This window comes from Petromyzon marinus, chromosome 24, assembly GCF_048934315.1.
Source record: "Petromyzon marinus isolate PM22_M1 ecotype Great Lakes invasive population chromosome 24, UKy_Petmar_22M1.pri1.0, whole genome shotgun sequence".
NCBI classification, from domain to species: domain Eukaryota; kingdom Metazoa; phylum Chordata; class Hyperoartia; order Petromyzontiformes; family Petromyzontidae; genus Petromyzon; species Petromyzon marinus.
The window spans coordinates 11,859,180-11,872,926 of NC_133690.1; the positions used below are offsets into that span (position 1 = coordinate 11,859,180).

The 13,747-nt window shown below is 46.7% G+C and overlaps 1 long non-coding RNA gene across 1 annotated transcript in view; it reads right to left on the reverse strand.

The window, feature by feature from the left end:
• Nucleotides 1-459: 459 nt before the first annotated feature.
• The window catches only part of LOC116945546 (uncharacterized), a 220,248-nt gene continuing 206,960 nt past the window's right edge, over nucleotides 460-13,747 (reverse strand). The window contains exons 2-3 of the long non-coding RNA XR_012945210.1: nucleotides 5,937-6,144; nucleotides 460-5,374 (exon numbers count right to left, since the gene is read on the reverse strand). This is a non-coding gene — a long non-coding RNA (uncharacterized LOC116945546). The remainder of the gene's footprint in view (nucleotides 5,375-5,936; nucleotides 6,145-13,747) is intronic.

The window sequence follows — 13,747 nt, forward strand, 5'->3', positions numbered from 1 at the left end:
ACAACGTGTAAGCGCCAACACATACCCGTGTGACCCCGTAAAAAGAGTTTGGCAATTTGCTCCACGGAGCGACAAATGTTGCCTCTCTTGGGAGACAAACGGACCGCCCGGGCCACAATTAGGCCAATTGTAATCCAACTGCAGGCAGCTGCTGTGCCCGGATATCCGAGGGTGCGTTTGGCCACGCAGAGAAAGAGAGAGAGAGGTTTTTAGAGTCACCCACGGCGCTGCCAGCCAAGGGCGATGTCAAGGCCGGCGACGAATACCCGCACTGTATGCGCCGCCGTGCAGAGCCGTGGTCCGTGGCAGCGACTGTGGCTCGCTGGCCTCTCGGTTCACTGGACCCTCCGGTCGACGCGTCATCTCGGGAGGTTGCGGAGCGTCGTTCGGCAACGATGGTTCCCCCCGCCCACCCCCACCCCCACCCCCCCCCCCCCGACGTTTAAACTCGGCGCGCTGGGTAGCTTGCGTCCTATAAAATAAAATTGGTCGCAAAGTTCGGAAGAACGATCATTGACAACAACAAGAATTGTTGAGTGCCGCCGCCCGCGATCGAAATGAGAGTCGTTTGGTGACCGTCGTTTCTGCTGCGTGTTTCGGGCTGTAACCGCTGCGTGTTTGCTGTTCAGCGTGATGAAATCAGTTCCTGAAGATCCTCCGGGCTCGCGGAGCGGAACGTCGGATGACCGTGGCGTGTCCGCTCTGGGGGGAATTAACCGATGCCCTCACCCTCTCAGTGCATAATTTGCATTATCAGGTCGCACTCATTACACACCGAGTATTTGCCAAAAATGAACTACAATATCTTGCTGGTCTCGTCAAGGAGTGCAAACCATCACCCAAACTCTGGTCATCTCTGCAGCGGTTTTTGGCTAATCGTCGCTCGCTTTCAGATGAGCTTCTGCGGCCGTCTGTAACGTTCTCCCTTTCGATATTAGGAAGCGACTGGAGCTATGCACTTTTAAGTCTAGATTGAAAACTAGAATTGCTTTTGTGTTTAGTTTGTTGGCCTTCCTCCGCACCTCCGATTAGCACGGTTGGTTATGTACGGTGCGAAAGAAATTAAATATACTTATAGATGCCGAAACTGTGCAGGGTAAAACCCTAAAGCACACGGAGAGTTGTGCAGCACAACCACGAACACTGACGAAGCGGTACAGATCTCAGTTACCCGTAGTTGCAACTCTAACCATGGGTTCTGAAACAGAATTCGGTTCGGAACCCAAATCGGCATGGGGACAGGTGGCAAAATAAGTTTCCGTGGTGTCATCACGATGAAGAAAGCGGGCGGAGTTGAACTGCATCAGCGTGACAAGGAACGGTCGGTGACTTGTATTTCCATAGACACTCAGAAGCTGGATGGGGCTTGTGTGCAAGGTAATTGAATCAAGATGCAGCGAGTTCTGACCAGGTCAGTCAAGAACGGAGCCGTCGTGGTCAGACAAAATGCTGAAATGTTGCAATGACATTTGCTGATAATTAATAATTAAACATAACAAAAAAATAGTTAACGGTGCTGCGGCCAGAACAGATAGTTTTGTGCACGATAAGACATTCCTTAAAAGTTGCTTGTGATATGTGATGTATAAATATATATACAAAAAACGTTTTACAACTTGTGATCCTGTTTGGGGAACTTGGTGCTCTTGGGGTCTTCTGTCCAGAGGCTTAGCTGCTAATTTACAAACATTAAATGTGGCTAGCCAGACAGCAATGATGATTGAAATGTGGTCCTAGAAAAAGGCCACCTCCACTAGAGTTACAATACAAACTTGTAACCACGGTGTACATTTCAGACACTTAAAATATTACGGTAATCATTAACATAGAGTGAAAGCGATTCCTTGATAAAATGAGCATTGAGGCAATGAAGCAGTGCTTACGGTTCTGAACCAGTGGTAGAAATTCCACATTTCTATGGCGGAGGGGAATTTGCATATGACAACCACTGTTTGACTGTCTACAAAGTGGTATATTTTAGCGGCACCGTCAGGATGATGGGTTGAGTCGACTCCCAAACAGGGTTTGAACTCGCAGCCTTCCAATTGCGAGCTGATTGCTCTACTGCTGAGTCATCTGGCCCTTTAATAACAGTGTAACATTTTTTTTGTTCCTGGGTAGTAAGTGTTATTTCTGAATTGCTTATGCCTCAAAAGTAGAGAAAATGGCTATTATTCCCCACAAGCTATGCTTTTGTGACCAGGACAGTGATATTTTGAAATGTACCTATTTTCAATGAGAAAACGGGCGAATTTGTGTCTTTTCGTTCACAAAGTCATAAAAAAAGAACATATCAACCCAAATTAACATGTATTTATACTAAAGTAATGCAAAATTACTATAAAAAATGTAGACACCAATGCGCACTACCACAGGCGGGACTGGCCACAGCGGACCGAGTTCTCTGGACGGAGAAACAACGTCAAGTGGGAGCTGCTGGTGGACCCCCAGAAGGTGCTGATGCCACCACTGCACATCAAATTGGGCCTTGTGAAACAATTTGTCAGAGCTGTAGATAAGGATTTGGCAGCCTTCAAGTACCTTCAAGACTTCTTCCCTAAGCTGTCTGAGATAAAGGTCAAAGCCGGTGTCTTCGTCGGACCACAGAATAAGAAGATTTTGGAGTGCAATGAATTCCACAAGAAGCTCACTAATAAGGAGAAAGGAGCTTGGGACAGCTTTGTCGAAGTGGTTCGTGGCTTCCTGGGCAATCACAAGGTCGAAAACTACGTGGAGCTGGTTGAGACTGGTGAAAAACTACGGCACAATGGGGTGTAGGATGTCCCTCAAAGTCGCTACGAAGGACAGTATAACGAGAACATGATGGGATACTACATTTGGGGGCTGATTCGTGAAATGATTTACAGTATAATCATAAATCTCGAAAAACTACTCACTTCTAAATCTTTTTTAGTCATTTTTGTATTACTTTAGTATAAATACATGTAAATTTTGATTCATATGTTTTTTTTCTGACTTTATGTGAACGAAAAGACACAAATTCGTCTGTTTTCCCATTTAAAATAGGTAAATTTCAAAATATCACTGTCCTGGTCACAAAATAAAAGTTTGTGGGGAATAATAGCCATTTTCTATACATTTTAGGCATGAGGAATAACGAAATAACACTTACTACCCAGGAACAAAAGTGTGTTACAAAGTGTAATCAGTAGAATCATGAAGTACAGCATGTCCACCAAATTAGGGACTCTATTTTATTATTAAAACATAATTTGTCCACTTTTCCTAAGAAAGGGAGAAATTCTCAAACTACTGCAGTGTCAGACGTACTCAAACGAAGTTACTTTTTAATTAATGCTGAGCTGGTGCTAGTGCGTTTAATTTCTTGTACGTGTCAAACCGTTGCCTTAATCCATAAACAACCTACATTTTTGAGATAATTACGTTCAAAATGACACTCCCATATATATTTTTGAGCCGAGTTTGGATTTTTTTTACCGAGGTTGTTTTGTGGAACTACCTCGAAGCGAAGGTGATGACAATTTGTATTTGATGCAGACTAAACACAATCTGTCTCATGCTCATGTTGCATTGACGTTTAATTTGGTGTACAAAGAAAGTAATTTTTTTTTGCAACCGGGTAAAAGGAGCAGGTAAATAAAGAAATCAGTACGCACAGATTTGCGATGAACTTCCTTTACCTTGCAAGTAAATCACTCAAAAAGTGTAGAGTAGACAGATCAACAACCCTAAATGGGCTCTAGTTTGTACAGTCATTGACATGTAAAAGACCCATTGTTTGAATATCAGGCTTGAATAAGCAAATTCTAGCAGGATCAGAGAGTTTAATGTCGAGTTGGCATAACAAACGCTTCTGATCTTTGAAGTCTCATGTTGAAAAAAAAACTGTAAATAGAGATATGGATTTTACATAATTTCACTAAACAAACGCAGATACAGTATTCTGGTCGTGCAGTGCAAATGCAATTCGAGTGACATTACTTTTCTTCTAAAATATGCATCTGATTATGCATTTTCATTATTCGATTTTCACAAAATGCTCACAAATTGAGCAAATAATGCAACGCAGATTTTTATTTCATTCAATATTATTGTTATTCCCGGTCACAGTTAACACCGATGTCAAAGCAATATGTGAACTGGTCCTGCAAAACCTCCTCTCTGCTCCTCTCTCCTTCAACACCACTGCCCGGCATGGTGAAGTATGGTCAAACAATCCTTCATGACTGACGCGGTGTGGGGGAGGCCTTCATCCAAGGACACCTCCCGATTTGCACGGTTGGCTACGTACGGCGTGGAAGAAGTTCAACGTACATACGAGGACGGTGGGCACATAGTTACGGACTCAACTTGGAGGCAAGGTGTGTGTGTGATAGCTAAATGCTGTGGTTGTTAAGGGTCTTTAACGTCAGTTTAACTGCAAGCGGCTTGTTATTGGCAATCCGCCTCATCAGTGACCTGGTGGCTGCAGTAATCGACCTCTGAACTCCTTGCCAACTGTCCACTCGGTGAGTCCTCCATTTCGTGTGCGAGAGAGAGAGAGAGAGTTTGTGGGGGGCAGTGGTGTAGTGGTTCGAGCGCCACGCTACGAACACGGCCACCTGAGTTCGGTGCCCGCTCACCGGTGACAGACATCTGAACAGGTAGGCCTAGGTCGACTCAGCCTAAAATGGGTACCCGGTGTGATGTGTAAACATCGCCAGTCGGGAGACAAAGGCGGCCGGGCGTGGTGTTGGCCACCCCTCCCCCTTGTGGGCTTTGTTGGCCTTCATCGGTGCCCATGAACAGCACTTGCCCCAGCGGTCTGTTGAAGGCTAGACGGGAATCAGTTCTCTTATATATTTAATATATAACTCAAGTAGGAAGTACTGACGCAATTGATTGACAAAAAGGGGCCGTAAAATATAATTGTTTATTTTTGTTATACGTGACGCCTTAGGAATGTGGAATTTACACCACTGGCTCGTGCCACGAACACGTACAATATTGAGGGTTGTTTTTTTTACCAACAATGTTGCCTTTTTTTTTGTTCCAACATATGCACCGTTTTGGGGCCGTAATTATTGCCTCGCCCTGCAGGTAATGATCCCACTCACATCTGCGGCTCAAGGTGGCACCATATCTCAAGAAGATGCCCTCGGGACTGGTTCGACATCACACAGCGCGGCCCTGTTTAGGAAGAAAATTACACCCCATTGCCCCCCTTGCCACTTTCCGACGTTAAACATCCTAAAATGCACCGCGCTTCCCACCTCCTTCACCCACGACCCCACCGTACCGCTGTGTAAAGGCAGTGGTGGTGTTTCGTGGCCTGGTGTCAAAGGCTTACTCGGCTCCTGGATGCGCACGACGAGGAGAGGGCGCCCCACGACGTTTCAGCGCTCGAACATTCCTGCGATGGTAGGGAATGGAGTGTACAAAAAAATAATAATGAAGAGTCAGCTTGAGAAATGGAAGCATTTGTTTTAGGAAGCCCTTCAGCCTGAAAATGCTTGACTTTTCTTTTTTTTTCTTTCTTTCTCTCCCGGGTGGCTGTGAACGAAAGGGGTCCCACAATTGCGTCAAAGTCTACGAACTCGGTGAAGCTGTGCTGAGGTCAAGGCATCTCCGATAATGTCACGGCGTGAGAGGCGCTCGGCGCGCAGAAAAAAAAATGATCGCAGACTTTCTCGCAGCGAGACAATGTATCGATTGTGGCCACGCAAAGCTTGGGACAGCACCAGTGCTCGAGGAAAAAAACAAACACGTACGTAGTGTGCACGCAAACACACGCACACACACACAAACCCACCTCCACCCCCCCTGCTGAAGCATAATCTACTCCAGATTGGGAAGTGCCTCATTGGCGAGCTGTGCAAACCTGACGTGGGCCCCGTTGCCTTCCTGCGTATGACCCCACGGACCCTGGAGTGTTAGCAGCCGGTGCAACTTCAGCGCTGCTTTGTCACACTTACCGCCACGCCGGGGCAGCCCGAGATGGTCTCTTCATTTGCAGCTGCGTCTCAGGAATTGCCCTTCAGGGCTCCGAGCCGGCTTGGGAGAGTAGCGCCAAGGCTTGTCCCACATTGAAAAGCCGGTCCACGCTGCCTCCACTTTGTATCCCCGGAGGTCCATGGCAGCGCAGTCTTGCAGGGAAGGGAGCCACCCGGTACGGTCCGGCTCCTGTCGCGCAGGTTTTTGGTTTTGCTGTCAGCGTTCGAGTGAGCGGGCGACGCGTTCTCAATGTCAAACAGCTGAAGGTAAATGAGTGTCCTCATGGACACGATGCCCAGGCCACTATGCTACGTGGCCTTCGTGGGGGGAAAAAGGGGCATTTGGACAATTTGTTTTTGCATTGGCCAGATGGGTTGTAGAAATCAAGTGGCCACATTTAGTGCCACCACCACCAGAGTTTTTTCGTAAGGATTAACTGTCGTGTGAATATTTTTGCTACCAATGTGACTGAGGCAGTGGTGAATAAAGTACAGTAATTCGTAAAGATTGCACGGTCATTTTTGTTGACACGACACTATTGCATAAAATTTGAACTGGGAATAAATGCACAAAACTCATTAAAATGCTTGCAACAGATTTAATACGATTAAATATTGTAATAATTAACAGTACATCTTACTTAAACAATGACATTTAATAAACAAGAAAGTTAAAGTTATAACATTATGTAAATTAATTGACCTCCACATATCATTCTCTGTATGAGGCTATCTGTTTTAAATTATGACAAATATGCGCTTAAAATTGCTCGTAGTTACTTGAACGTTTTCCAGGAAATATTTTTAGAATGCAATTTTCCCGTCATTCGGATGAAAAATTAAGATGGTGGCATTTTAATAAGTGATTGATTGTACATACAAAACGCACAATATCCCACCAGGAAATACAAAAAAACAAGGTATGTTTGAAGTACAGCGCAGACTGCAGTGAAAGTGCTGTCGGCGATATTTAATACTGAGCGTGCCTCGTTAAATTACAGCACTTCCAGTGCGACTGTGGGCCAGGGTGCACCGCGAATTTTTGTTGTTAACAAAATGCTGCGACCGTGCAAACAGTTGCTGAGGTCGCATTGTTTGCGAGAAAATGATCCCCGAGCAAGTTCAGTGGACAATCTCATTTCCAGAGCAGCCTTTGGTTCTCTTTTTTAAAAAATTTCCTCCTCCTTCCAACCCCAAAAACCATTTATCCCAACCGCTACCTCCCGCTGGTGCATGAAAGCGGGACCCTTCAGTCCGAGGCGGTAACTGTCCAGCACAAGATTCCTTATTCGTGACGTCGGTCGGGTCGCTCGCTCGCTCGCTCGGAGGGGGAAGAGGCAAAGCAAAGGAGGATCCCGCGCGTGCGATCCGAGTTGCCTCAAAGACGCTCGCTGTGTCACTGCCAGAGGAGGCCTTCAAGGGATGGCCCGCAGAGGCAATGAGGGCGGGCAGGGGCAAAAGGGGAAAAGGAATCGCCGAGTCTCGCGGAGACTTAAAGAGGAGACGTCATTTCCGAACCGGGGTGGGGGCGGGGGGGGGGGCTTCGTTTTTACAAGGCCACGGGGCATTTGCCAAAAAGTAGCTTCTTGTCGTGGGGCAGATTTTTTCCCTTTCTTCCAGTCAATCGCGAGGGAGCAACGCCGGGACTTGCCCCCCAGAAATGCGGCACTCGGCTTCTTAGCGTCGCCGAGAGTCGATGTGGAACTCTTAAGATTGTTACGGTGGCGCTGGCACGAACACTAATTAAACCGGCTCACCTCTGCGCGGTTAGAATATATTTGGGAACAGTGTTGTGAATTAAACTGGAGGCCCAGGGGCAGAAAATACAAGATGAGCATCTCCTCACACTGTCTTGAGCAGGAAACCCATTTTACTTTTACCATTTAAATTAACAAATAATATTCGTACAGTTAATTTGAGGAAGAGGTTGTTGGTAATATTTAAGACCATTGTGAATACGACAAATATATATATCCTGAGATATATCTGGAAACTGCACTGTTGTGAAACCAAAATTAAGTTATTTTAAAGACCGTAATAGAGTACATGAAAAACATTCCATAAATCACGTATGTAGGGCACCACTGTAATGTACTTTCCTTACTTGGGTTCGATGCGTTAGTCTATTGCAATACTTATTCAGATACTGTAGTTTCATGTCCTTTTATGAGCCGTTGTTTAGTGTAAAATAAATAAATAAATGCATTCTCAAGCCAATGACCAACTTTAGTAAACTTTGTTTTACAGACAGACATAGAGAGAGAGAGGAGGGATGGCTTGCAAACCACCGCCAAGGCCCGCATAGTTTAAGCTGATTTGCCACGAGCAGTCTTGGAAGATTGTGTGTGCTGTCTGCCTATGCCAAAAGGAAGTGGAATAGAGCGCCGGAGCTGTGATGTTTCAACCATTGTTGTGGGTGCAGGGAAGGATGCGGGGAGCCGGGGGTGGTGTGATGGGGTCGGGAGTGGGATATGCGTAGGGGAGTGGGTGAGGGATGTGGGGAGAAGCTGGGGGAGGGAAGGAGGAGGTGGGGGGGGGCATACCACAACCATGAGATCATTGGCTTTCCAAGTGCCAGAGTTGCAGACCTCCCAGTCAGAAGCCGCCCAATATAAAAAAAAACTTCGCCATGGTACATTCTTGTTTTTGTTGTTGCTACCGATTTTTTTTTTAAATTGGTCTCCTATGCTTTTGGACAGGAGTACAGAGGCTTCACTGGCAATGTGTCATCCTAGATTTACAAAAAAAATACTAAAAGAGATGCACATTTAATCATCTTGTTCGTTAAGCAGTGATCACATTCAGACACATGCAAGGATTAGAACTCAGAACTGTGCAACTAATTAAAACAAATACAAATTGCCTCATTCAACTGTTAATTAGAAAATGTGAATTATAAAACATAAAATATACATGAACATATTTTAAAAGTGTGTTAAATCATCTTAATCTGGTATGAATGCACATGCAATGGATGAATGTCCTACTTTTCTTGTGCCCTAAATAAGCATCGCAAATTTAGAACATACGAATTCTCTGACCAGCTGTAATGAAACAAGACTACAGCGGTGTGCCAAAACTTTGCCATGTATGCCTCTTGTCGCCGCAGGCAGATGTACAGTATATATATATTTTTAAAGTTGCGTATAAAAAATAATAAAATGATCATCACGTGTTATGCATTCTAAATTTGAAGTATTCTACCATATTTAGAGCAGTTATTTGTTATTTAAGAGGCGAATTTTGTTCACGTTCCTTTTTTTGATTCGCCCACTTGCAACCTATACTTTGCAATGGTGTTCATCTCGGCGTATCAATATAAATGTGAAAGTGATCTCATTGGCAATAATATACAGTTTAGCTCAGCGGACCCACAGAATCTGATTATATTTCCATCCACTTTTGCAAATGATTGGGATAAAGTGGAGATCTCATGCAATTTATGAATTTGGCTGTTGTGCAGGGCATTCTGAAAACCCAAAACGTTCCACTGTGTTTTTTTAAATAGGTACAATCCCTTTGTAAGAGAAATGAGTCATTGGGCGGAGTGAATATAATCCAAAACAATAACTATCGCAAAAAAAGTATCTTCAGCATTCTAAACGCACTTAACGATTTGCTGCAATTGTTGGCAAATGAAACGAGTATATTATATCGAATGGGTTCTTGCATCGGTTGCCTTTAATATAGTACTCGTTGTACTTTGTCCATATGTAACATCAAATCAAGATGCTGTATATAACAATGGAACATGGGTATCCTGGGGAAATGAGACGTATTTAATTATATTGTAAAAGCGAAAGAGAGGCAGAGGAGAAGAGGAAGGTCTTGAACCTGGACCTGAAAAGAGTTGGGGGGTCAAGAACAAAGGTTGATGGGGGGAGGCATTTCCAGACCGGGAGTGCAGCAGAGGAGAAAGAGTGACTTCCCGCTGAGCGAAGGCTGACGAGAGAGGCTTCGACAGAGGTCATTTGGTTGCTTGAGCGGACAGTGTGTGGACAGGAGTGAGATGAGAGGGGGTTGAGTTAGGAGAGCACGTGGATAGGAGTGGAGATGGGGGGGGGAGCGTGTGGACAGCAGTTGAGATGGGAGGGGATAGGTAAGAAAACATGTCGAACGGAGAAAGAGTGACATGAGAGGGAACAGGAAGGCAGGGGCGAGAGGAACAACTTGAAGACGGTAGAGTGTGATCTTGAAGTTGATCCGGGTTCGGACCGGGAGCCCACGAATGGGCTTAATGGAAAAAAGAATGCAGCGCACGGAGGAGAGTGTGAGGAGAGTGTGAGAGTGTGAGGAGTGTGTGGAGAGTGTGTGGAGAGTGTAAGGAGAGTGTGGAGAGTGTGAGGAGAGTGTGAGGAGAGTGTGTGGAGAGTGTGAGGAGAGTGTGGAGAGTGTGAGGAGAGTGTGTGGAGAGTGTGAGGAGAGTGTGGAGAGTGTGAGGAGTGTGTGGAGAGTGTGAGGAGAGTGTGGAGAGTGTGTGGAGAGTGTGTGGAGAGTGTGTGGAGAGTGAGGAGAGTGTGAGGAGAGTGTGGAGAGTGTGTGGAGAGTGTGTGGAGAGTGTGTGGAGAGTGAGGAGAGTGTGAGGAGAGTATGAGCAGAGTGTGTGCAGGGTGTGTGGAGAGTGTGTGGAGAGTGTGAGGAGAGTATGAGCAGAGTGTGTGCAGGGTGTGTGGAGAGTGTGAGGAGAGTGTGGAGAGTGTGTGAAGAGTGTGTGGAGAGTGTGTGGAGAGTGTGAGGAGAGTGTGGAGAGTGTGAGGAGAGTGTGAGGAGAGTGTGAGGAGAGTGTGGAGAGTGTGAGGAGAGTGTGGGGAGTGTGAGGAGAGTGTGAGGAGAGTGTGGAGAGTGTGTGGAGAGTGTGTGGAGAGTGTGAGGAGAGTGTGTGGAGAGTGTGAGGAGAGTGAGGAGAGTGTGAGGAGAGTGTGTGGACAGTGTGAGGAGAGTGAGGAGAGTGTGTGGAGAGTGTGAGGAGAGTGTGTGGAGAGTGTGAGGAGAGTGAGGAGGGTGTGAGGAGAGTGTGTGGACAGTGTGAGGAGAGTGAGGAGAGTGTGTGGAGAGTGTGAGGAGAGTGTGTGGAGAGTGTGAGGAGAGTGTGAGGAGAGTGTGTGGAGAGTGTGAGGAGAGTGTGTGGAGAGTGTGGGCCGAGTGTGTGGAGAGTGTGTGGAGAGTGTGAGGAGTGTGTGTGGAGAGTGTGGAGAGAGTGTGAGGAGAGTGTGAGGCGAGTGTGAGGAGAGCGTCAGGAGTGTGTGGAGAGTGTGAGGAGAGTGTGAGGAGTGTGCAGAGAGTGTGAGGAGAGTGTGAGGAGAGTGTGTGGAGAGTGTGAGGAGAGTGTGAGGTGTGTGTGTGGAGAGTGTGTGGAGAGTGTGAGGAGTGTGTGGAGAGTGTGAGAGTGTGAGGAGAGTGTGAGGAGAGTGTGAGGAGAGTGTGAGGCGAGTGTGAGGAGTGTGTCGAGAGTGTCTGGAGAGTGTGAGGAGAGTGTGAGGAGTGTGTGGAGAGTGTGAGGAGAGTGTATGGAGTGTGTGGAGAGTGTGAGAGAGTGAGGAGAGTGTCTGGAGAGTGTGACGAGAGTGTCTGGAGAGTGTGAGGAGAGTGTCTGGAGAGTGTCTGGAGAGTGTGAGGAGAGTGTGAGGAGTGTGTGGAGAGTGTGTGGAGAGTATGAGGAGTGTGTGGAGAGTGTGAGGAGAGTGTGAGGAGTGTGTGAGGAGAGTGTGAGGCGAATGTGAGGAGAGTGTGAGGAGAGTGTGAGGCGAGTGTGAGGAGAGTGTGAGGAGTGTGTGGAGAGTGTGTGGAGAGTGTGAGGAGAGTGTGAGGAGTGTGCAGAGAGTGTGAGGAGAGTGTGAGGCGAGTGTGAGGAGAGTATGAGGCGAGTGTGAGGAGAGTGTGAGGAGTGTGTGGAGAGTGTGTGGAGAGTGTGAGGAGAGTGTGAGGAGTGTGCAGAGAGTGTGAGGAGTGTGTTAGGCGAGTGTGAGGAGAGTGTGTGGAGAGTGTGAGGAGAGTGTGTGGAGAGTGTGAGGAGAGTGTGACTAGAGTGAGGAGTGTGTGTGGAGAGTGTGAGGAGAGTGTGTGGAGAGTGTGAGGAGAGTGTGAGGAGTGTGCAGAGAGTGTGAGGAGAGTGTGAGGCGAGTGTGAGTAGAGTGTGTGGAGAGTGTGAGGAGAGTGTGAGGAGTGTGTGAGGAGAGTGTGAGGAGAGTGTGAGGAGTGTGTGTGGAGTGTGTGGAGAGTGTGAGGAGAGTGTGAGGAGAGTGAGGAGTGTGTGTGGAGAGTGTGAGGAGAGTGAGGAGAGTGTGAGGAGTGTGTGGAAAGTGTGAGGAGAGTGTGAGGAGAGTGTGAGGAGAGTGAGGAGAGTGTGTGGAGTGTGTGAGGAGAGTGAGGAGAGTGTGAGTGGAGAGTGTGAGGAGAGTGAGGAGAGTGTGTGGAGAGTGTGTGGAGAGTGTGAGCAGAGTGTGAGGAGAGTGTGTGTAGAGTGTGAGGAGAGTGTGTGGAGAGTGTGTGGAGAGTGTGTGGAGTGTGTGAGGAGTGTGTGAGGAGAGTGTGTGGAGAGTGTTTGTGTAGAGTGTGAGGAGAGTGTTTGTGTAGAGTTTGAGTAGAGTGTTTGTGTAGAGTTTGAGTAGAGTGTTTGTGTAGAGTGTGAGGGGAGTGTTTGTGTAGAATGTGAGGAGAGTGTGTGGAGAGTGATTGTATAGAGTGTGAGGAGAGTGTTCCTGTAGAGTGTGAGGAGAGTGTTTGTGTAGAGTTTGAGGAGAGTGTTTGTGTAGAGTGTGTGTAGAGTGTTTGTGTAGAGTTTGAGGAGAGTGTGTAAAGTGTGAGGAGAGTGTTTGTGTAGAGTGTGAGGAGAGTGTTTGTGTAGAGTGTGAGGAGAGTGTTTGTGTAGAGTGTGAGGAGAGTGTTTGTGTAGAGTGTGTGGAGAGTTTTTGTGTAGAGTGTGAGGAGAGTGTTTGTGTAGAGTGTGAGGAGAGTGTTTGTGTAGAGTGTGAGGAGAGTGTGAGGAGAGTATTTGTGTAGAGTGTGAGTAGAGTGTTTGTGTAGAGTGTGAGTAGAGTGTTTGTGTAGAGTGTGAGGAGAGTGTTTGTGTAGAGTGTGAGGAGAGTGTGAGGAGAGTGTTTGTGTAGAGTGTGAGGAGAGTGTTTGTGTAGAGTGTGAGGAGAGTGTTTGTGTAGAGTGTGAGGAGAGTGTTTGTATAGAGTGTGAGGAGAGTGTTTGTGTAGAGTGTGAGGAGAGTGTTTGTGTAGAGTGTGAGAAGAGTGTTTGTGTAGAGTGAGGAGAGTGAGGAGAGTGTTTGTGGAGGGTGTGAGCAGAGTGTGAGGAGAGTGTTTGTGTAGAGTGTTTGTGTAGAGTGTGAAGAGAGTGTTTGTGTAGAGTGTGAGGAGAGTGTGTGGAGAGTGTTTGTGTTACGTGAGGAGAGTGTTTGTGTAGAGTGTGAGGAGAGTGTTTGTGTAGAGTGTGAGGAGAGTGTTTGTGGAGAGTGTGTGGAGAGTGTTTGTGTAGAGTGTGAGGAGAGTGGGTGTGTAGAGTGTGAGGAGAGTGTTTGTGGAGAGTGTGAGCATAGTGTGAGGAGAGTGTTTGTGTAGACTGTTTGTGTAAAGTGTAAGGAGAGTGTTTGTGTAGAGTGAGCAGAGTGAGGAGAGTGTTTGTGGAGAGTGTTTGTGTAGCGTGAGGAAAGTTTTTGTGTAGAGTGTGAGGAGAGTGTTGTGTAGAGTATGAGAGTGTTTGTGTAGAGTGTGAGTAGAGTGTTTGTGTAGAGTGTGAGGAGAGAGAAAATGTTTGTGTAGAGTGTGAGTGGAGTGTTTGTGAAGAGT